Genomic DNA, 24,494 nt, shown 5'->3' with positions numbered 1-24,494 from the left:
TAGAAAGAAAATTGTTAAGAAACGCAGTGGCAGACTTGAAGGAGAAACTAATTCATAAAGAAGTAGAATCATATAGTTGGCTGAATACTAAAGACATGATAGCAGACATATTAACAAAGGAAAATAAAGAGAGTGATGACTTGGTGGAAGTCTTAGTTAAGGGAAGACTTAGAGTGGCTGTAAATGAAGATAATCTTGTTCATTTTAAAAACGATGAGTTCAGGTTAGAAAATGTTAAAATTAAAGACAAGGGAAACATGTTTTAAATATGTGTAATTTCTTTTACAATTCTTAGATATTTATGCAATGGCATGTTGTACGTGATGCAGACTGTTATTGTTCTTTTATTATGAAATGCTATTGTTTGTATTCATATTACAATGTACGTTTAGTTTGAGCTTGGTAACAATTTTATATTTGTTACAATATTTTATCCATTTTATTATAATTAGTAACTTATGTATAGATCTGTTTGTTTAACGAAGTAAAACAAAAAAGGAGGCCGGGGGAATAACAGATAACAATCCTTATTGCCTGTTCCCTCCTAACCTTGTTGTCTTGTAATGATGATCCTTATTGCTTGTTACCTTGTAACCTTGGTGTCTCTGAGACTTGAGCTTTGGTATTGCTCCCGTGTATGTTTTAATTAATAAAGTTCCTGTGTGAAGAACTGACGTCTTGGCAGCTCCTAGAGGTCTTAAGCCCCGTGGGTGGATCTCTGGATCTCATAAGGAAAGCGGACATAATGAAAGAATTCACTGAAGTCAGCTTCCTTATCAGGTACGAACCCTTAAGCTTGTTTATTAATTCTTAAGTAAAATTCCAACAAGGTTAGCTGTCTCTGACCCTCCACCAAGGGTGTCAATCAGCTATATATATAACTACCGGGTAAGTCAGATGTTTAAAAATATTTTCATAAAATAAATTTTTTAACATACTTACCCGGTAATTATATATAATTTAATTCCCCCCCCCCCTCCCTTCTAGAGACCTATGGGCATGAAAGATCTGAGGAATCATGGAATGGTTCCAGGTACCTCGCTAGAGGGCGCACAGGTGGTACACCTGGCTACACAATCTGCGATTGCCGCGAGTTTTGAAATTTCTGCCAGAGTCAGGGCCGTATAGCTATATATATAACTACCGGGTAAGTATGTTCAAAAATTTATTTTATTATGAAAATATAATTTTCACTCGCATATTTAGTAACATACCTTTTGAATTAAAGGAAACTTAAAAAAGTGTTATATTACACATATTAGAATTTTTTTTATGTAACCGGTTTTTTTTTTTTTTTATAGCCTGTGGAGTAGCTAATGGCTGGTGTATTAGTAGAATGTGCTTGTGGGGAAAATATATAAATACAGTATAAGGTCCTTTACATTTACCCACTGGCTGCCATGTTTGTGGTAAATGCTTTAGGGGGAATACAAAGTTTATAACGACATTCAAGTGTGATAGCAGTGCATGATTATTTCTTAATATTGTTCTTTGAAAAAGTGTCAAGTTAATTCAGATAATTTTTTAAACTAAACTTATGTTAGTCAACCCATTAATACGTCTGAATAGGCAACAACGCTTTATGAAAGATCCTTTTAGGTAATTATAAAAGCAAAAAAGTCATGTTGAATTCCATGTTATGATTATACAAAACAATTGGAGAATTTTTAAAAATATTTTCACAAATATTTTCTTTTATCAAAGGTGCATCCTAAGCAATGAGTTATGGGAGACAGAAAACTGAGGGTTTATATTTTTTCTGCTCTTCGATGTCACCATAGAATCAATAAAATCCAGCTAGGTGCAGTAATTGGAGTTTCAAGGGTAAGGTTCATAAAGATAATTGTTTGTTTGATTTGAATGGTATTATGAAAAATGGTGGCTTGCAATTAGATTGAGGTCAAATTGACTTTTAAGTAAATTAAAATTGAATTAGATCGCTTATGTTTACTGAGGATTATAGATTGCCAATTGATTACATTACAATGGATTAGTACTTTTATGGATAATGTTAATAGATTGTTAATGGATTGCATTAGGATATGTGAGATTAATATTGCATAAGGTTCAATTTCGATGATAATTTTATTCTTAATTAGTTATTCAATGCAAAATTTAATTTTTAGATTACAGTAGGATTTTCTTTTGTGTGTACTGCATTGACAGTTGTTAGTGTGACTAATTCTAGATTTTAATCAATGTAGGGAGTTGAAATTTTTTAATGCTTTTGTCAGAAGACTAATATAGTAGCCTACACTATTGGATTAATGATGAGTTAAAGACGGATTTGATTGCCAATAGATACAATTGATTTGGATTTCCAATTTGTTTCAACACTACATACAAATCCTTTCGCTCTCCACTATGGTCAAATAGCCCGCTTGCTGGGAAACTAGCCATAAACTTTCAAGCAACGTATAACACCCCACGGCTAGTTAACGGTGGAAGACCAGCCACTCTGCTCACACTCACTGAGTGTATCAAATCACTTTTTGTTTTTGGCTAGGAGGAGGTGGTGTCGTCCCTTTCCACTGCTAAGAAGGAACCTGGCTATAAACTTACCATTAAGTTAGTAGGCAATGGAAAAATAAGTCCAAAAGGGATTTGTCTCCCTTGGGGTTTTCCCCATAACCAAAGTATTCATGGCGTTTTTCCTCCGGCACCCCCTTCCCTCGCCGCGGCCTCTGCTCGATCTGTCTTCTTTGGATAATGAACGAGCAAAGGTGTCGATCATTGATCCCTGGATATTCCTAATTTTCTGAGGGCCTGGCTGCTTCCAGTAGTGAAGCAGCAGCACCCATGACCAGAGCGGAGTCTTTCTTGCCTTCCTTAGTGCTTTTGGATCTCCCCACTTAAGAGCAGTTCTTCAATTTGCTGATCCATGGGACACAGTGGAAGCACACATCTACCTCTGCAGGGGTCAGCCTGGTCCTTTCCATCCCTGAGCTTCTGGAGGGGTTTTATCTCATACAGGTCTTGGGTCATTGCTGATGTATTCTACACAAGTTGGCAGTAGAGCAGTTGCTGGCAGGCTCTCTCAGGAGTACCTGTCAGGCCTACAATACTTTAAGATGGAGCAGGCCAATTGAGATTGCTCAGCGTGTCGGGTGGACCTAACAGCCTAAGCTTGCTCAGTGCACTGTGTTCCCTTGGCAGGAGAAACTTTGTTTTTAAGTATCTAACTTCCTTGGTAGTTACATATGTATAGCTTAAATCCCGCGTTTCGACGCGGCTCGGCAGAAATTCAAATTTCGCGGCAACCGCCGCCATGACCGTAGGTGGTCATACATGAGCGCCATCTCTCATAGGTTACCAGAACCATCCCCAACATTCTTGAGAAAATCCCTGCCGTTGATCGAGTCAACACCTAGGAAATTCGTTTTGCTGATATATTACTTTATTCTACAATTTTTATAAGTACCTTTTGTCTGATTATTTTCAATGGCTTTCGCTGCCTTTCAACTATCGAAGATATTGAATAGGATAGTTTTTGTTGGTCCAACTTTGACATTTTAATTTAACTTTATATTCAAGATGGCTCCTCTGTTGTTAAACTTTGTGTGGGGCGCAAGACCGGCTTTCGAGCTGCTCTTGGTTCCCACACAGTAATTAGCAGGGAGCATGTATGTATTTGTTTTCTATGTTCGTAAGATTGAGGGATCAAGGAATTTTTTCCCCCTACTTTATTAACTAACGAACAACTCTTAAAGATATAATGGAAGGAAATACATTTAAACATTAAAACATTGTGACGTCACAATTATGTGACGTAAACTCTTAGCAGAGCGAGATCTGAATGCCTTGAAGGAATTCAGTCCACTATCGCGATGTCACAATCTGTGACGTAGTCTTCTTAGTATGACTTGCATTATGTGAATTGTTTCCTTGTCTTGCTAGAAATGTTTAAAATATTAACTTACTAAGCATAAGTATGTTTATAATGAAGGGAAATATATTATTTTCAAGTATATATTTGTCCTATTAGTATATTTCCCTTAGTTAATTTTCGATGTAGAGATTTCACGAGCGTACAGTCAATTTACGCTCGTAGTACTCTTGACTCGTTTTTGTTTCACAATACTTGTATCGTTATTTAATATTTCGATTTTGAGAATACTAATATTAATCATATAACCTATTGTATTTTCTTTCTGGCCCTTGGCGAAAGAGTATAATCTCTCGCAACGGGGATCTATTACGATCTAATGTGAAATAGTTAAAAGTGCTAGTGTTCAATGTCACGTAAAATGACGCAGTGCTGTGGAGGGTGCGTTTGTTCGTGTCCGTCATACTCTTAGCCCGGGACCTCTTCCATGCTCCCCAACCCCTGGGAGAAGGAAAGTCGAAAGGCTAATGGAGATGTCAGACCTTGATCAGCAATGGAATGTCCCCTCGAGCGATTCTGTTGTCGTATCACAGTACGCTCACCCTCGCCATTGGAAAGGCAAGGTAAAAGTGTTATCCTCGCCGTCAATTGACGCGAGACTGGCGTTTTATGTTTTCACGTCCTGCTAGACAAGAGAGTGCCTTGTTATGGGACCGAGCATCAAGACCGCTCCCTCACAGCGATCTGGACGCGTTTTCGGGATGCGACATAGATTTTGTCGCTCCCTCACAACACGCATGCAGCATGCAGTCGGAAGCTCTTTGGTGCTCGGTCTAGAAGCCCTCGTTACAGAGGTCGAAGAATGCACCCTCATTCTTCATCAAGTCAAGACGCATGAAGCTAGAGCTGTAGCAACTTCGGTGACCTTCAAGCCGAATACTGTGCATCGTTGCAGAGCATTATGGACACAATCTTTTGGAGGAGTAAATCTGTGTTCGCTTCACATTATTTGAAGGTGTCTGACTTTATGAGGACTGCTTCACTCTGGGACCATTTCTAGCAGCGAGTGCAGTAGTGGGGAAGGATCCACCACTATATTCCCATAACCCTAATACCCTTTTCTTCTCTTGGAACTTTTGTATTTTTATGGTTGTTCGTGGAGATTGCGACAGTCTTCCACAATCATTGATTTTAGTCGGGTGGTCAATTTGTTCCTTGAGAGTGCCTGGAACAAGGGTATTGGAGGAGGTCCATTCACATAGAGGTTTTTAGACCAGTTTGACAGCTCCCAGAGGTCTTCAGCCCCCAGGGTGGATTGCTGGATCTCATAAGGAAAGCGGACATAATGAAAGAATTCTTTGAAGTCAGCTTCCTTATCAGGTACGAACCCTTAAGCTTGTTTATTAACTCTTAAGTAAAATTCCAACAATGTTGAATGTCTCTGACCCTCCACCAAGGGTGTCAATCAGCTATATATATATATAACTACCGGGTAAGTTAGATGTTTAAAAATATTTTCATAAAATAAATTTTTTAATATACTTATGCGGTAGTTATATATAATTTAATTCCCCCCCCCCTCCTCCCCTCTAGAGACCTATGGGCATGGAAGATCTGAGGAATCATGGAATGGTTCCAGGTACCTCGCTAGAGGGCGCACAGGTGGTACACCTGGCTACCCAATCTGCGGTTGCCCGCGAGTTTTGAAATTTCTGCCGGACGTCAGGGGCGTATAGCTATATATATAACCACTGGGTAAGTATGTTCAAAAATTTATTTTATTATGAAAATATCATTTTCACTCGCATATTTAGTAACAGACCTTTTGAATTAAAGGAAAGTTCCAAAAGTGCAATATTACACATATTAGAATTTTTTTATGTAACCGTTTTTTTTTTTTTATAGCCTGTGGAGTAGCTAATGGCTGGTGTATTTGTAGAATGTGCTTGTGGGGAAAATTTATAAATATAAGGTCCTTTACATTTACTCACTGGCTGCCATGTTTGTGTTAAGTGCTTTAGGGGGAATACAAAGTTTATAATGACATTTAAGTGTGATAGCAGTCCATGATTATTTCTTAATATTGTTCTTTGAAAAAGTGTCAAGTTAATTCAGATATTTTTTTAAACTAAACTTATGTTAGTCAACCTGTTAATACCACTGAATATGATTATATAAAGCAATTGGAGAATTTTAAAAAATATTTTCACAAATATTTTCTTTTATCTCAGGTGCATCCTAAACAATGAGTTATGGGAGACAGAAAACTGAGGGTTTATATGATTTTTCTGCTCTTCAATGTCACCATAGAATCAATAAAATCCAGCTAGGTGCAGTAACTGGAGTTTCAAAGGTAAGGTTCATAAAGATAATTGTTTGTTTGATTTGAATGGTATTATGAAAAATGGTGGCTTGCAATTAGATTGAGGTCAAATTGACTTTTAAGTAAATTAAAATTGAATTAGATCTCTTATGATTACTGAGGATTATAGATTGCCAATTGATTACATTACGATGGATTAGTACTTTTATGGATAATGTAATAGATTGTTAATGGATTGCATTAGTATATGTGAGATTAATATTGCATAAGGTGCAATTTTGATGATAATTTTATTCTTAATTAGTTATTCAATGCAAAATTTAATTTTTAGATTACAGTAGGATTTTCTTTTGTGTGTACTGCATTGACAGTTGTTAGTGTGACTAATTCTAGATTTTAATCAATGTAGGGAGTTGAAATTTTTTAATGCTTTTGTCAGAAGACTAATATAGTAGCCTACACTGTTGGATTAATGATGAATTAAAGACGGATTTGATTGCCAATAGATACAATTGATTTGGATTTCCAATTTGTTCCGACACTACATACAAATCCTTTCGCTCTCCACTATGGATAAATAACCCGCTTGCTGGGAAACTAACCATAAACTTTCAAGCAACATATAACACCCCACGGCTAGTTAACGGTGGAAGACCAGCCACTCTGTTCACACTCACCGAGTGTATCAAATCACTTTTTGTTTTTGGTTAGGAGGAGGAGGAGGTGTCGTCCCTTTCCACTGCTAAGAAGGAACCTGCCTATAAACTTGCCATTAAGTTAGTAGCCAATGGAAAAATAAGTCCAAAAGGGATTTGTCTCCCTTGGGGTTTTCCCCATAGCCAAAGTATTCATGGCGTTTTTCCTCCGGCACCACCTTCCCTCCCCGCTGCCTCTGCTCGATCTGACGTCTTTGGAGAATGAACGAGCAAAAGTGTCAATCATTGATCCCTGGATATTCCTCATTTTCTGAGGGCCTGGCTGCTTCCAGTAGTGAAGCGGCAGCACCCATGACCAGAGCGGAGTCTTTCTTGCCTTCCTTAGGGCTTTTGGATCTCCCCACTTAGCAGTTCTTCAATTTGCTGATCCATGGGACACAGTGGAAGCCCACATCTACCTCCGCAGGGGTCAGCCTGGTCCTTTCCATCCCTGAGCTTCTGGAGGAGTTTTATCTCATACAGGTCTTTGGTCATTGCTGATGCATTCTACACAAGTTGGCAGTAGAGCAGTTGCTGGCTGGCCGGCTCTCTCAGGAGTACCTGTCAGGCCTGCAATATTTTTCGATGGAGCAGGCCAATTGAGATTGCTCATTGCGTTGGGTGGACCTAACAGCCTAAGCTTGCTCAGTGCGCTGTGTTCCCTTGGCAGGAGAAACTTTGTTTTTCATACCTGCCTCCTTTGTGGAGGCATTCTCTGCAACTCCATGGTGGCAGAGCTCTGAGTTTATAGTAGGGTTTTAACTAATCTCGATCAGCCAGGTGGGCACACTTAGGGACCTCAGCTTATTCAGTGTGCTGAATTCCCCCAGCAGAAGAAACACATTCTTTCTCTTCCTCCAACTTGCAAGGAAGGTTGCCCTTCTTGCCAACGCGAAAGGGCTTCCAATATTGAGGGGTCTGTCCCCTAGTAAGCGGGCTTTAGACTTGTCTATGCCTTGGTCTAGTTCTTCTGATCACCTAGATGGCGATGGCAGTTGCTGCCACCTCACTGTCGTGAGACATAACTCTTCAGGGTTATTGCCACAGATGTTTACTCCCTACAGGATAGAAAGTTCTTCGGAGCATCCTCATGGTGATGCCTCCCAATCACTTGTGGTCACTGCCTCTCACCATTGTACAAGTCTCATGAGCATAACCCGTCGGGGTTATTGCCTCGGTCCAGTACTTCCTATGGGATAATGAGCTCTTCGGAACCCTCACATGTTGATGCTCTCCACCTGCTTGTGGTTGCTGGCTCTTGCTATCGCACCCCTCAGGGCACAAGGAGTCAAGTGAGAAAAACATTTTGGGGCTATTGCTGCAGATCTGTACTCTTTATGGGATAGAGGCAGCTTGGTCTGATGTTCACGAGGAATGGCAGCACACGTCTGCCTTGCTCGTAACCTTTCAAGCACGTACCTCCTCCTGCAGATTCCTTGACGAATGTTCATTCCCCAGTTTACGATGTTTGAATTTGTGGATGAACAGATCATAGTTGCTTGAAAGAGTCTTAACTCGCCTGCCACGTGCTGATGATCTGAGAGGGCGAACTCCTCCTGCTGATGAAGATTTCACTTCTCTAGCTGCATGCTACTCAGGTACGCTCTCCCAGAGAATTAGCGGTTCATCAGCTTCATGCGCACGCTCGCATGCTTGCTAACATGTTCTCGATGATACAGTTCTTGAACGATCAATTCCTTTTGGGCAGCGTCACTGTGTTTTAACACAGATGTACTGTCCCGCATGCTTGTGTACGAGCTCTTAATGCTGATGAAGGCTGTTCTCTATGCTAGTTGCATGAGCTTCTTCACGAGTGCACACGCGCTCGTGAGGAGTAGGAAGGGCTAGTTACCACTATACTATAAAGAACTCTTTCTCAGTTGATGGTTGTATCTCTTGGGGGAAACAAGGTTCTCCAAGCACTTATCACCCTTGTACCCCAGGCATATAAGGTCTGCCCTTAAGTGGCCTCCTTCATCCCATCAGGTCCTCATCAAAAGCTTCAGATTGTACTTGTAAATATCAAGGTACTTAGACTCTTGAGACTTGCAAAGACTCCAACAGTATTTTACCTCAGGGGAACAATCAAATCAGGAGCAGAGAGATTCGTTTTTTCTAACTGATACCTGTCACAAGGGGGAAAGGGGTCTCGTTTACAAACATTTATCGATGTTCGTTGATGGAGATGGTACGTAACGAACTATTCGTTCCGCTCCCAGATCTTCGGTCTGACCCGGAGGACCCATCACAAGGGATTCAGTCCCTAAGACTGGGCTTTTGAGATTGATTTTTCTCGGGAGATTTGGTCTGCCTGTGAAAACTTGCATCAAAGGGCACTTCCCCTGAGAACGGCAGTGCATATACCTTATATAAATGTGTTTTTTTTCTGTGTGATTATTGGTCTATGGTTGGACTTATGCACATATCTACCTTCCTTACAAATGTGATTGAAGATAAGTTTCAACCTTGTCTATTGGTAGTTGCTTACGGCCGATAGCCTGCTAGACAGCGATTAGCATGGGTAGTTCACTTTGATACTGATTATCCTCTAGAGATATCTCGTTACTCTGGTGTTTACCAGTCTCCCAGACCTGTTAAAAATTATGTGCACTTTTCAACGAGAAGGAACTTCTGTTGTTTGTTGCATAAAGTTTTTCTGAGACCACGCATTTTTCAATTGATATTTTAACACTTGTTTGAAAGAAATTATGGTTTGATTTTGATATGTTAAATGTAATAACTGTTTATTTGGCTGGTCTATGTAATACATTGTTTATTTAGTTTAGTTACATATCCAGGCAACATCACATATATCAAAATTTTCTATATTACTGATCTGTTTGTATGTATATATATATATATATATATATATATATATATATATATATATATATATATATATATATATATATATATATATATTATAAAAAACTTATTTTCCAATCCTGCTGATATCAATACAGAATTCTGTGAAAGATGAACTGCCCATTCAATTAAGAGAAAAAATGCAAGACTAAGTCCTGATCCTATGAAGATATTCTTATCAATAATTAGGCCATTAGAAAAGATAACTTAACCTAAGCCATGTTTGTCATTAAATTATTAGTGTATAATCCCCTAGGCCTGGATTCATAAAAACGAGCACTTGATTCTGTGAGCTTGCAATTGTGAAAAAGTCATGCCGACTCTTGCTAAAGAACCGGTTATGTAAACGCACTATAATAGTCAAGACTATAATTTGGTAGTTTTTGCAAAATATGTTTAGTAATTAAATTAGGCACCGATATGTCGGCCAAGGGAATAAGCCAGGATAGGACAGCCAATGATAAGGGATGATTATGTAATATATGGGTAAGGTTGAATTGATTATTATTGATTTATGATAACATAGGTTAATCATTGTCAAAAGACATATAGTTTTGTGTTTAGTAATGTTGAAGACATAACCCCAGAAAGACCATGTTGTTAGATTGTGTTTTAGGTATATCCATTAGGTAAAAAACAATAACCTTGAATAAACTCTTCAATGAATTGTTACTAGGTTAGTGAATCAGTTGTTACTAGGTTAGTGAATCAGTGTGTGATGAGTTTTTCATAGTCTAATGCAAGATGAAATGGCAAATCTGGGCAGAACTAATGCTGGTTCATTGATTCAAGGTTAAACAGAAAATCCTCGTAGATAAATAAGATAGGATAGTTTAGGAAAGATCCATACAACATATATAAATATATTATGAAGATTTAGTAAGGCCTTTTAATTACGAGAGTGGTACATTTCCTTAATAAATTTAGAAAGTTGCAGGTCATTATTTTTGTTTCTAGGAGAATAAAAACACCAATTTAATTATTCAGTTGCACAGCAGTATACTCTTATATACTAAGCAACATTCGACACCAGAAACTGTGTGTCCTAAATTCTATTTTTGCTCAGATTATATTCATACCTTGTTTATAGATATGAGTATTGTTTGTGTGTTACCAGGTATCCTCTGTGGTGTGAGGTAGAATGTTTTATTCATGAAATTATGATTTATTGTGTAGTTCTTGAAAATTGCAAGGATTAATTGAAGGATTAGGGGAGCTCCAGTTTTTCATTGAATTAGCAGAGGTCAGTCATTAGATTATTTTAGTGAAGTATTCCCTATTTGGGACTTAGGAGTAATACATTTTCACTTTGCAAGATATACTTCGACTGTAATATTTGATATAAATGTCACGGGCATGCCTAGTTTGTCATTATTTCTACTATTTTATATTTAATTAATTAGAATTTTCTATATTATAGTTATATCATTCATAATGTTTTAATAAAAATAGTCTGGATATGGAAGTGCACAATATGTGAATAGGGCTGATATATCTATACAATTAACATTTTTTATTCATTTTTTCAGACTAAACTCATCAAAAGAAAAGGAAATTTATAGTCGGCTGCTCAAAACCAGAAACTAAACTGATATGAAGAGTATTACGAGACATTTCTGATGACATCAAGATGAAGACCAGCAACGAATTATCTGGGATTTACCACAGGAAAAAATTTAAGAAAGATTTTGGGGAAGACAAAATTTATTCATTTTTTATTTTATTTAAAAAGGAGCAGAGAGTTGTTACGGGTAAAGAACCCACTCTTATCATCAAATTTTCTAATGGTATAATATCCTTATAAGAGATATTACAGTACTACAGATTCTTAGAAATGCCCAGTTGACTATATCTTTAGGTGGTTTTGTTACAATCGCCACATTTATATTCCATAAGTTTAGTAGCAATGAATAACTCAAGACAGAAAACTAACAGTAAATAACTTTTATAATTTTTCACTACAACGATATTACCAAATTATTTCTAGTTAAAGTATTTATTCCTTAAAGCCGAAAATTTAATTATTAAAGTTATTTACTTATATTCAGACTAGTAGTAAGTATGGCATTGCATATAAAACAAATATGTTTGTTTTTTGAGTTAAAACAAATTTTCAATACTATATTTTTTCTAGTAAATCCCAAGCAGTCAAAATTTTACTTGAAAATTAGGTCTAACTCACCATTTATGAGTTTGTTCAACTTTAAAATTAAAATTCAGATTGCAATTTTGTCATCAATATTAGGTAAACAAAAACAATAATTGGTTTAGTTTTCTGAAACTAGTTGGCAAATATGAGTATATTGAATGATAAGGGATTCCTATTACCCTACCTCTTTAATTAATTAGCCTGTATTATTATAGATAATGTTAAATGGATTGGTTTATATGTATTATTGTAAATTGATTTGGTAAAGGAGGAAACTGGACGTTAACAACCAATTAATTCAAGCGGGTCATGACTCAGATCCATTCAAAGTGTAGTTTCGATGTTCAAAATTATTTAATTTTTTTGTTTCATGGTCTTTTTTTGTTTCACGGTCGACTCCTTCAATTTAAGAAGTATTTAAAAGAATTTTATTTGCATAAATTTTGGAAGGGGAAAATTTATATAGATTTATTTTTCCAATGTGTATCATTCAAACAATGTAGTGACGAACCTTTTGTGACTTTCATATGGAAGTTTTTAGATAAAAAAAAAAGGTATTCCCAAGATTTTAGGCAATAAAATTTCAATATCTATTCGAGATTAAATAAAAAAACGGCCAATATTAAAGGAAAAAAGATAGATGCATTTTCGAAAATTTCAGGTGTTGAGAAAACGGTCATCAAAGATTTTTCTGTAGACTTACTGAATAGTCTTTAATATGTATAAGTAAGGGCTTTTAGCAATAATTTTCTGAAACATCGGGGATCATAAGGACGTAATCTTCATATTTCAGGGTTAATTACTAATTAACGGAGTGCCTTGTCTCAACTACTCGCAGCAATGTACGCTGCACTTGTCAAATCTGCGCACATATCCAAAACGTGGCCAGTGGGTTAAATGTTATCTGACGTCTTGTGTAGCAAATTTTACGTTCTTGACCTATTTGATAATTATTTCTGACATAACATAAAAGTATAAACATATAAGCAAGTCGTCAAAGAAATAAGAACAATATTAGACAAAAAAAAAAAAAAATATATTTAAGGAGGCCCATATAATAGAAAACGGGTAGTCTGCTTTGTTGGTTCTTAGGAAATGGTATTGTTAATTTGTATGGTCAACTAAAGTAAATACGGTTTTTTTTTTTTTTTTTTTTGACGTAAGTAAATACGAATCTAGGTCAGAAAATGTTTCCGCAAGGGACCAGACCAGATTGTGCGAATTTACATTCAAAGGTTATGCAGAAGTACCAATGTTTTAATTTAGAAATCCATTTAAAACGAATTATGGACGTTCTCCTAGCCAAAATTGTAATAATCTGAATTTCCAAAATTTCATCCAGTTGGTGGGTCACGTTCCTAAACGAGCTGTTAAATGAAATGCCAGTTTCCTCCGAGCCAATTTATATATTTCTAGAACGTATCATTTTTAGAATTGTGTCAAGTACTGTAAACAAGTTATTTAAAAGTCTGATTGAGACTTAAGAGTAATTAACTTTATCTTTTTAGATATTTATTCAAATTCATTCTACAAGCTGTGTATTAAAGCATATTAATTGGATGTGAATATAACCACCTCATTATTTTAACAATATAAATATTCTCATCTTTGCCTTTGCCCCTCTGAGACTATCATCTAATTATTACCAACTATCAGAATTTTCTAATACACAACTTCAAATATAGGCTTACGTTCTTAAATAGTATAAATAGACTTTTTATGATAGAAGCTATTGGGCAAAAAAAAAAGTCTGGTCCACTGATTGACCACATTTTGAGGTGTTAAGTTCAATATTTTCCTTGGTTGGGCTGGGTCAGAAGAATAGCTTCTTATATTCTAACAATCAACATTTGTATGAATATTGGTGTTATACTACAGCTAAATATATAGTATTATATTAACTGATAATTTTGGTTTAATATTTCAGAATAACCGTCTTATTTCTTTACCTTTTTTGCAATAATATCAGAATTTTGCTTAACTGAAATATATAAAGTCCCAGTACTAGCTTATTTTCCATGTACAGTTAAACGAAGGGAGAACCAAGTATGCTCTGTAAAGATTGCCTTTTTCATTTATTGAATAGATTAACATATGGTGCGAACAATTAATCTGTTTATCTTCGTGTGACGGGATGCAAGGAGTCATAAATAGAACAATTTTGAATATTTTCGAAGGGAATCACTGTATTTAAGGTCTTAAATAGGATTGCTATGCATTAGAAGGCTATTATAACTCACTCTCTCTCTCTCTCTCTCTCTCTCTCTCTCTCTCTCTCTCTCTCTCTCTCTCTCTCTCTCTCTCTCCCTCCTTAGAATCAAGGTTATATCCACAAGAAAAAAAAAGTTTCAAAATAAGTTTAGATTGTTTGGAAACTTTTTTCCCCAAGGTGTTTGCAAGTTTAATGTTGAAACTAAATTTTACAAAAATTTCAAAATTTGAATTATTCTGGTCACCGGTCATGTATAACATAACAAAAGCTTGTTTGCAGTAGCATATCTTGGTCATATATGCTTTTCAATCCAGTTAACAGTAATTTTTTGTCTGAAAACGTTAGAATGACAAAATTGCTATTCAAAGGATAAAATTTCGTCTACTGGTTTTAAGCTTTGCATATTCTTTATACGAAAGAAGAAATTAACAGCTTAGTACTCTCGTCTACATTATGGCCTATATAATTAATAACAGTTGTAGTTTACAGCATTTTGTTAAAAGGTTATGTGAAGGGAATAGTTATTTTAATTCCAGGGAAGCATTAGTTTTTCCATGATGAGAGTTTAGAGAATTTGCCTAAACCATCAGTGAGGTAGTTTTAAATCAACATTCACGTAATATTCATTAAATTGTATGTTCTAAGAATAGTTATAATGTAAAACTTAGATTATATCTGAAAGGCTCAAGGGAGTTGTTATACTTAAAGAAAGGGTGAAGATTAATGGTTTGTGTAGACTGCTGACATTTTGTTGATACGTAGGCTAAACTTGATGGGATATAGTTAGGAAGGAGTTACACATTGGGCACTGCTTTAGAGGAAAAAAAATATCACGTGCTGACCAATTTTTTAGGACATTGGGTAACTAAAAAAAATGGGATTTTTAAAGCAATTTAGTCAATGCTTTGTGAGATTGATTTCAAAATAAAATCTTGAATTATTTTAAAGGTTAGCATTGTTAAGGTATTAACATTTAGAGAGCCTAGACCTAGAGGGTAGCGTTGTGGTTGAAACTTGTATTGTATTATAAATATAGATTGTATATTGTATACCTATCAGAAGTGGTTTTATAGGAAAAATGCCTTGGAAAGCTAATCAAAATAACTTCATATAAATAGTAAAGGAATTGAATTTGGTGGATATCTTTTTTTTTTTCACATTTATGTAGCAAAGCTGATAACATATGCTTAAAACCAGTTGCTTTTTATATATAATAAAATACTGTTTTGTCATTTACGATTTTATTAGATTCAAATATTAATCATTAAATCTTGAGATGCTTGTATAATTCATTAATGTGTATTGGTTAGAATGTTTATTTCAAATGTATTGTTGTAATTAATAGGCACTTCTTGATAAGGTGTATTACATCTGAATAATTGGTATGATCGAAAAATTATCCAAGATACGAGAGCTATCATCCTGGTTGTTATTTTATGGGAATAAAGTGACAGCATTGCTAATATTATGGCTTCATAAATAAGTAAAGGTAGATGGCCCAACATTATCACTTCATTGGTTAGAAATATGGGCAATACTGACTACTTTATTAATGTCCTAGGTTCATTATAGCAACAGAGCTGGGAAGGAATTGTTTATGATATTGAGTACAAGAAATAGGAATGGCTAAAAGAATTGGTTTCTTCATCCATAGTGAAAAATGAGATTTCTTCAGTGAAACAATCGAGGTGTTAGCAAGGGAGGTTATTATTTAATATTCCCCTTAAGAAATGTTAGAAGCCAAAGATATTGTTCATTTCTCAAAACTGAAATAGAAAGGCAAGAATAATCTCATTTGAGAGATTGACTCTGAACATCATTTGTTCCGTAAACTATTTTCTAAAAAAATCTTATTTGAATTACACAGGCTCAAGTTGTTAGTAATATTGATACTAATGGCAGTGATAGAGAGACTGCACGCCTTTGTGGGTCAAATGTGGCATTTCTAGGAATAGTTTACTGAGCAGAAGTTTTCAGAGTCGAGCTCTTATCATATAAGACTGGTCTTCCCTATCTTATTTCAATTTTGAAAATGAGAAAAATCTTCGGCTTCACCAATGATTATGGGGGATATTAAGAAATCATTCCCCCTGTGAAACCCCAGGATTACTCAACTTAGACCTTTCATTTCCGATGTGGAGTAATAAATTTATTCGAATTAGCTATTCAAATTTCTTGTACTCAATATCATAAAAAAATCCTTCCCAGCTGTGTCGATGTAAAGAACCTGGGACATTGATATAGTAGTCAGTATTGTCCATATTACTAACTAATGAAATGATTATTGGGAAATCTATTTTTACTTTACGTAGTTATACTATTAGTAGTGTTATGTCACTTTCTTGCCGTAAGATAACCAGGACCCTTGCTCCCGTATCTTGGATAGTTTTCGTCCATACCATTTATGTAATAGACCTTATCAAGAAGTGCCTATTACTTGCAACAAAATGTTTGTAATAATTTTACCTTGAATATTGTTTTGTTGATATTTATGCTGTTTAATATTTTTTACCATAACATGTAACTTTGAGAAAATGGAAATAAATAAAATGCATATGAAAGGTATTACACTTTTTAATTTAGTTAACCCGGTATATAAAGAAAAACTATGGTATAAAAAAAGAAAACGGGATGAAAATTTAAGATAAAAAAGAAATTATTTTTTAAACTTAATAACTTGGAGTATTCTCCCTATATCAAGCCTCATATGGCAGTGTGTTCTCCTTAAACGGCCCCCTGCCCCTTCTAGCACCAGCAAATGCCTTATTCCCCACTAAAAACAGGCTAAAAGGCTTACGAAATAGTCCTTGCTCTTAACTAGTCACTTGTACGTTTGGACTTGTCGATCCCCCATATAGAGTTTGTTCACCCTCCACTGGGGTATGAGAGCAGCACTAACTGTGTCTTATGAATATAAAGTACGAATTCAAGATGGCCGACTTTGTCTCGGTATTTCATTTTGGACCAAAGTCCACTTCTTACCAAGCTGTCTATTAAGTATGTTTTTCCTGACTAAAGTCATGATGATGACCTTGTTATTTCCATTAGTTAATATTTCCTAAAAGCCTCTTATTCAATCTAGAAGATATTGAATTAAAATTTTAGGTACGAAAGTATATCTTAAGTTTGTAGTTAAAGCTAGGAAAAAAAAACTATGGATGAAGAAATACATAAACATTTGATAATCACTTTTATTGTAGAAGATTGAATGCCAAAGATGACGCAGGTTTCAGTATAATCCGTTTAGTTATATTATGGAAATACAAAAACTATGAAGTCAATGACATATATATCAAATTCATGAAACCCCATTTTCTGAAAGCTTTAAACGCCCAAGATTCAAAGAAAATTTAACATTTGCCATGCATTAAGCTCACGATTCGACAAAAAGAGGCTCTTAGGCGAGTCACCCTTCGTCTTATATTGTGCACTGAATGACAAACACCCGTTTTCTTTGTTTAACCACCAGTGTCCATTTTCTTTTATTGAACCGCTGAAGTTGGATTTTAAAGCTCAGGATTTGAGGTTACATCTTTCATGCTTGTGTAAGTAAGTAGTGCTTTCTCTAATAGAGAAGTAAAATTATTAATAAAAAAGGAGGAAAAGGAAAGCCCACCAAGGCCATCCCCTGTCCCACCTAGTAACCAGAGACTTAATTAATTTTTTTCTTCTGATGAAGCAATGTTACTAGGCCCTTGAATGCTTTCCTTTTCCTCCTCCTTTTTTCGTTATTTTTTATTAATAATTTTACATACAATGATAACAGGGTCGTAATTTAAAGACTTCAGGAATAGTTTGAAGCTCTTCTGAAGTTAAATGGCAAAACATTTATAAAATTATTACATCAGTATAAAGCTAGATTCCAGAGATTATAGAGTTACGTTATACACTTGGACCAAATCTCTTTCTAGAACAGAAATCAAATAGAATATCTAAAACAAGCAACAGAATCATATCCAAGCCTTATTGTGCAAATTCAGAACGATCCATTACTACAGACACCTGAAGCTCTCTGAAAAGCAGACAAGATTCACAAATGCCAAGTTGCCTCCCTGTCTCGTCCCTTTTAATGCACATAATTGAGTCGGGTAAAAGAGAAGAGCCGTGCAAGACTACTGCCCTGACCATCCTTGCTACTCCTCCCAGCAGACAGTCAGATCGGACCGAAGTACACATTCATCTTACACGTGGACACCTGAATCACTTTAGCTGTGTAATAAAGTTCTCAAATGCAAACCCTTGAATAAGCAACGATGGAAAGCGAGTTTAACCCGATACACTATATAAAGCTAACGGCACAATTCTAAACAAAATAATATAGATTCTATATAACCATGACTAAAAAAAATAACACTAAAATTACTTTTCTTTTTACATTCTGCTAAGACATTAAGAAATATATTATTTTAATTGATTATCTACCTACAGTTAGTAATTTATTGTTTTATTTCAAAGCTAATATAACTCCCAATAACAAACATAGGCCCACAACTAATACCCCCAAAATATACAGTATTCCTAAAAAGATGATTATGCCAAATACGAATCTAGAATTAAATAAAATCAAACTCACTAGATACTATGCTTGGCTAATCATCTTTTAATTCACTATCTTCAGCTTATAATTCTTTACTACAGTATGTTATCCTCCGCAAAGAAGTCTTTAATATGCCATCATTACCATATAACTATATATAATGCACTCTTTATATTATAACCTCTTACTATACCTAATCCCTTATTATACTATCACGAACATACAATGCCTGACTAAGGTCTCCTCAGCCACTAATCAAAGGAGATGATTCTTTATTGCGTATTTTACTCAAGTCCTGTGTAACTTAATACATCACTTCCTTCCAGTCAAAATAGTTATGATCAAGTTATTTTCAGAAATTAAAATTATTTGATACTTTCTAGATTTTTGTCATTAACTCAATGTGAAATGAAGTTTAAAATGTCTCTCTTAGAATTATGAGAATGAGTTCAAACACAAGAGACAGACTTACAGACGGAGATGAGTTCTGTGCAGTACAATATTCTCTACTGAAAACCGCCACAAAATGAACAGATATTAAATGATATTTATAATTTTAGTATTGTTAGGAACACTAATGTCTCTAAGCTCACAAATGCCTTTTAATGTAAGATAGTTAAAAAAAAAACTTATCAATGAAGGCAAATCTATCAAATACTTAAATTTCTATAACTTCCAACAATTCCACAAAGATGGCATTTATTAATAATGAATTCATTACGCATTTTAAATCAGAATAAAAAGGTAATAGAATTTTTTCGTATTAGAGAAACACAGGACCAGCAATAAAAACTCGACCCAAGTTAATTATTGTTTGCAAAATATATACTAATAAAGAGCGAAGCATCAAACTCAAATTTCTTAAGAACGTAAGAAAAATTAAAATCATCTATCATCTATTTCTCGGTGACTTTATGAAGACTTAAATTTTCTTCCTAGATATCTACTTCAGCAAATCGCATAATCAATAGTTTTAAACTCTAAAATCGAGAAAAGAATATGTTCTTTAAGAAAATATTTCATATAATTTTCAAATCACATAACTAATACTTCAAAACTCTAAAATCTAGAAAAGAACGCGTTTTTAAAGGAAATGAACTTATAAGTAAAAAATATAGTCATCTCAGAAAATCTATATTGTTTAGGCTTATACTAAAACTTACTGATCTTTTTGCTCTTGATGCATTTCAAAGATTATAACACGAGCTATTTAATATTAAAAAACCTAGAATGCCATTTTTTGTTTTTTATTTCATCGGCTTAATGAAGCTGAGGATTCTACACTCTTGAAAAATACTTCTTTTGAAGAAACTTGAGTTTGAAGCTTATTAATTAGCTGACTTACTAAATGGATAGAGGATTTTTTTCATCCTCTTTCATAATCAAATAAAATTTCTTCAAAAGCTACGCTACGCAATTCAAAACCCACCCTATTTCTTCAAAAGAAAAAAAAAAAAAAAAATAAATCCTAACTCATAACCACCTACATAATAAATCTGTAACTAAAACTTTCAGTCTAACTTCTTTAATGAAACACTAAAAAAAAAAATCCATTTCCCTTTTCCCCCTTCGGACATGATCTATTGAAGGGAAATGGGCAAAATAACGACCTAGCTTCTCCACAGGAATCTAACACCAATCACTCAACACTAGCACAATCTCTCATTCCTTGCAGTGCAATTCATAACACTTTAAGAGAACGAAGTCCTAATGATCACTATTTGTGAATTTTCAATGACAGTTAAAGCAGACACTGATATCAAGGATCAAAATATACTGGATTTTAATGCGTTTGCTATACTGATGTGCGATTAATAACCATTTTGGAGAGTAAAGGTGACTTAGAAAAATTGATCTCGTTACCAATAAGAAATTAGCAAAATATGTGACGGGGAATATTATAATTATCGTTTTTTGAAGTAGGAATTTGGATCGAATTTAGGAATATAGTCCAATGTTTGGGCCTCTAGGTCATTTAGCAGCCAAGAGCAACAGAGGACACCTAGTAAGTACAATTTGAAGTTATATGAGTTTTGACGACAAGATGGAGAATGAAGGCAGGTAAGGAGGTGAAGTTTCAAGCTTTATAAAGCTAGTGCAGATACAAGAAGGCAAGAAGGAACACTAAGTAACACCTACAGAGAATCCTGTGTGTGAGGTGCACTGGTCGCACTACCCCTTCTCGTCTTTGAGAGAGAGAGAGAGAGAGAGAGAGAGAGAGAGAGAGAGAGAGAGAGAGAGAGAGAGAGAATTACCCTATTTCACTGCGTTTTGGAACATAAAGCTAACGCTATGGTAGCTATGTTATGCAGTATCCAATTTCCCATATTTTATTTTCATTATTTTTACAGCGCCATCAATTATTTTTTATCTAATGTTATAATTTTCAATTTAATACTGAAACCACTTTTGCTCCAGTGAGCTCAGATAATTTAAGGCCAACAACTAAACCAATTGTATCTTCAAAGGTTGTGGGCAAAGAAATAATTACTTTCAAGATCAATGTGGGTTTGTTTATGGAAAAATTATAACCTTAAGAGGCATCGAAAGACATAACCTTTAATACTGCGCTCTAGCATTTTAAATGGTACCCTCTTTCAATGCGACAGTTTGTAAATTTCTCATTTCATTAGTTTCGTAGAAACATTCATATATATCTTCCTTCTTTTTCATAATTCATTCATTACAAATAATGAGTAAAGTTTGTTACTAACAGTTATCTATTGGATTAAAAAAAAAACTGGTCAAGGGCCAGGTAATCTACCAAGCAAACGAAAGATAAAATCGCTACACAAAAATTGCCGAATATGAAACTGCCCACGAACCATTATAATCTAACAACCTTACATTTTCTATACATTGACATGATATCTAACCATTAAAGTAGTTAATAGATTAAAACATTATTAGAATATATTATGAATTATCTATATTTAGGGCAATTAAGAATTTTGAATTCGATATTCCAATTATTGTGAACTACGAGGGTGTAAAATACCTAATACGTCTCTTACAACATTATGAACTTTCCCCAAGGAAATTACTGTTTAAAGACAGGAATATTTCTGCACACCAGTATTGCATTAACTGAAAAAGTTACCCAGAAATCAATATATCTTAGAAAAAAAAGTTTATTAGAATACTTGAACAATTTTATAGAAATGAAACTTTCATACTTTGACCAATGTAACGAAAAAAAATATATTTGCTAAAAATCCATGAAACTTTGCACTTGAAATACAAACCTGACGAGATTCTTGTCAACAAATCATAAACCTATTCTTCATACCTAATTAGTTTTCCCACTTCTTAAACACACACACACACACACATACACACACACACACACACACACACACACCCATCTGGACAGTTTTTGAGTCAACAACAACTTATTCAAGAACTTATTACAAATTCAGGTAAAGATGATTAAAGTGTTATTTATCCCTTCTTTATGTCATGGGCACAAACGAAACGAGACAAGAAACAAAATGGAATTTATGAACCGAGCTGTGCACCTTTTCAGAGAGCCCAGGTATCTCGCCATAATAGAAAGCTCTGAAATGCAAGACTTCAAAATGACCCTATTACCAAATTACTTGAAACATTTACGTTAAGTATTTATAATTAATCTTCAACATTTTTATATTACTTGAACTTGAAGATTTTATGGAAAATTTGGAAATAACAGTCACCACTGATTACACATTAACTTCAAAAAGAGCATAAACGTGTCTGAAGCACATTAAATCACAATCCTTTTACATTAGATAGATTTTCCACTACTTACATTACACAGTTCATAACATTGATATATTTGTCATTGATATAAGTGCATACAACTCTCCTATAAAGGAAAATGATCGTACCAAAACCTGTACATTTGACATAATAAACTCCTACAATGGAAGCTTCTTAAAAATTATGAGATACTTGATTTAGATAAGATCATTAATACACAATTCTAAAATCTGATAAACTTTTACAACCTTGAAAGAATATGAGGCTTTTGAAAAGTTAATAATGGCATAACAACCGCAATTTTCATGACTTCAGCTGTCAGGATAAAATCTACACTGACAAAACAGCTGGATAAATAAGCAGACTAAAATCCAACATGTTAACCAATACAGGCTGTCAGCCTTTGACAAGTACAATATATTCAAGCAAACACATTGAGCTACAGCTCTCAAGACACCAGTAAAAGAATGAACAAGTTCTGTTCATGGGAAATAAAATAACAGTCTAAAAGAACAAGTGATTACTCTAGTTAAGAGCAGGATCTACATCATAGTCCCTTTAGCCCTTTTTATCGTGAGGAATAGATTGGCAAATGCTGACACTCAAAGAGGAGGGGGCCAGTGGGAGACTCATCAGCCATATGAGGCGAGAGTATTTGTTTTTTTATAACATTTCCAATTTTGGGATAAGGAAGGATCAAGGATGGGGAGTGGGAGATCTGAAATTGGAGTTGAACATTAGATTACAATTAAAGAGAACTTCTTAATAATTCAATAATTCCCCCTTATTGAAAAATGTTTACAAAGTTTCTCATTACTTTTACCAATTAGCATATTATTCTTCAAGGTATATTCATGTAGAGAGAGAGAGAGAGAGAGAGAGAGAGAGAGAGAGAGAGAGAGAGAGAGAGAGAGAGAGAGAGGAGAGAGAGAAATTGCTTAAAGTACCTAATTAAAGGAGGTTCCTCATACTGGAGTGGTTATTGGAATGCATCAAATATATTTCCTATCTATCTTATACATAATTATAAATCCACTTTTATTTACACATCCATATAATTCCCAATTATCTTCCCCCTTTCAGCTAAACAGAATCACTTTACACTACAGTAAGGTTTCATTTACCAAAGAAATTAAAATTTCCATCTAACTATGCAATTCATAGCAGAAGTTTTTCAGTAATCAGCTGCTTGCTGACGTTGCCTTCTAAAATTCATAATTATTCTTTGTAATATCAGTCTACGGTCACACCCATTAGAATGTTTTATTTCTTTGCAATAGGACTATAGTTAGTGAACTATAAAACTCAACACTAGGGTCATTCCGTATACAACTGCAACTGGGGGATACCTCTGCAGTTACAATTTAGTAAGAGATAAAAGCAGTTACACTTTAGGAAGAGATAAAAGGCTGAAGATTAAAATGTAAGAAAGGATAAGGGAGAGGAGTTCAAGTGGAAGCGTATTAATAAGTATAGGTAGGTCAGAAAGAATAAGCAATTGCAGGTAAAGTCAGAAGGAATGAGCAAGTGCAGGTAGAGTCAAAATGAATGAGCAAGTGTAGGTAAGGTCAGAAGAAACGTGCAGGTAAGGTCAGAAGGAACGTTCAGGTAGGGTCAGAAGGAAAGTGCAAGTAAGGAAAAAAGAAACATTCAGGTAGTGTCAGAAGGAAAGTACAAGTGCAAGTAAGGTCAGAAGGAACGCGCAGGTAGAGTCAGAAGGAATGTGCAGGTAGGATCAGAAAGAAAGTGCAACTGCAAGTAAGGTTCGAAGGAAAGTACAAGTGTAGGTATGGTCAGAAGGAACATGAAGGTAGGATCAGAAAGAAAGTGCAAGTGCAGGTAAGGTCAGAAGCAGTGTGCAGGTAGGGTCCGAAAGAAAGTGCATTTGCAGGTGGGGTCAGAAAGAAAGTGCAAGTGCAAGTAGGGTCAGAAGGAAAGCGGAATGTGCAGGTAGGGTCAGAGGGAAAGCAGAATGTGAAGGTAGGGTCAGAAGGAAAGCGGAATGTGCAGGTAGGGTCAGAAGGAAAGCAGAAGTGCAGGTAGGGTAAAAAAGAAAGCGGAAGTGAAGGTAGGATCAGAATGAACGTGCCGGTAGGATCAGAAGAAACATGCAGGTAGGGTCAGAAGGAACATGCAGGTAGGGTCA

General features: G+C 35.1%; 2 long non-coding RNA genes across 2 annotated transcripts in view; one reads left to right on the top strand and one right to left on the bottom strand.

The window, feature by feature from the left end:
* LOC137614437 (uncharacterized) overlaps nt 1-24,494 on the bottom strand; it is a 450,523-nt gene that overhangs the window by 191,505 nt on the left and 234,524 nt on the right. The window lies entirely within an intron of this gene.
* Nucleotides 6,056-11,332, top strand: LOC137659637 (uncharacterized). The gene is made up of 2 exons (XR_011047603.1): nt 6,056-6,179; nt 11,239-11,332. It is a non-coding gene; the product is annotated as an uncharacterized lncRNA (long non-coding RNA).

Source organism: Palaemon carinicauda, chromosome 20 (assembly GCF_036898095.1).
Source record: "Palaemon carinicauda isolate YSFRI2023 chromosome 20, ASM3689809v2, whole genome shotgun sequence".
Taxonomy (NCBI): domain Eukaryota; kingdom Metazoa; phylum Arthropoda; class Malacostraca; order Decapoda; family Palaemonidae; genus Palaemon; species Palaemon carinicauda.
The sequence above is the reverse complement of the archived record's forward strand: the minus strand, read 5'-3'. Positions and strand labels throughout refer to the sequence as shown.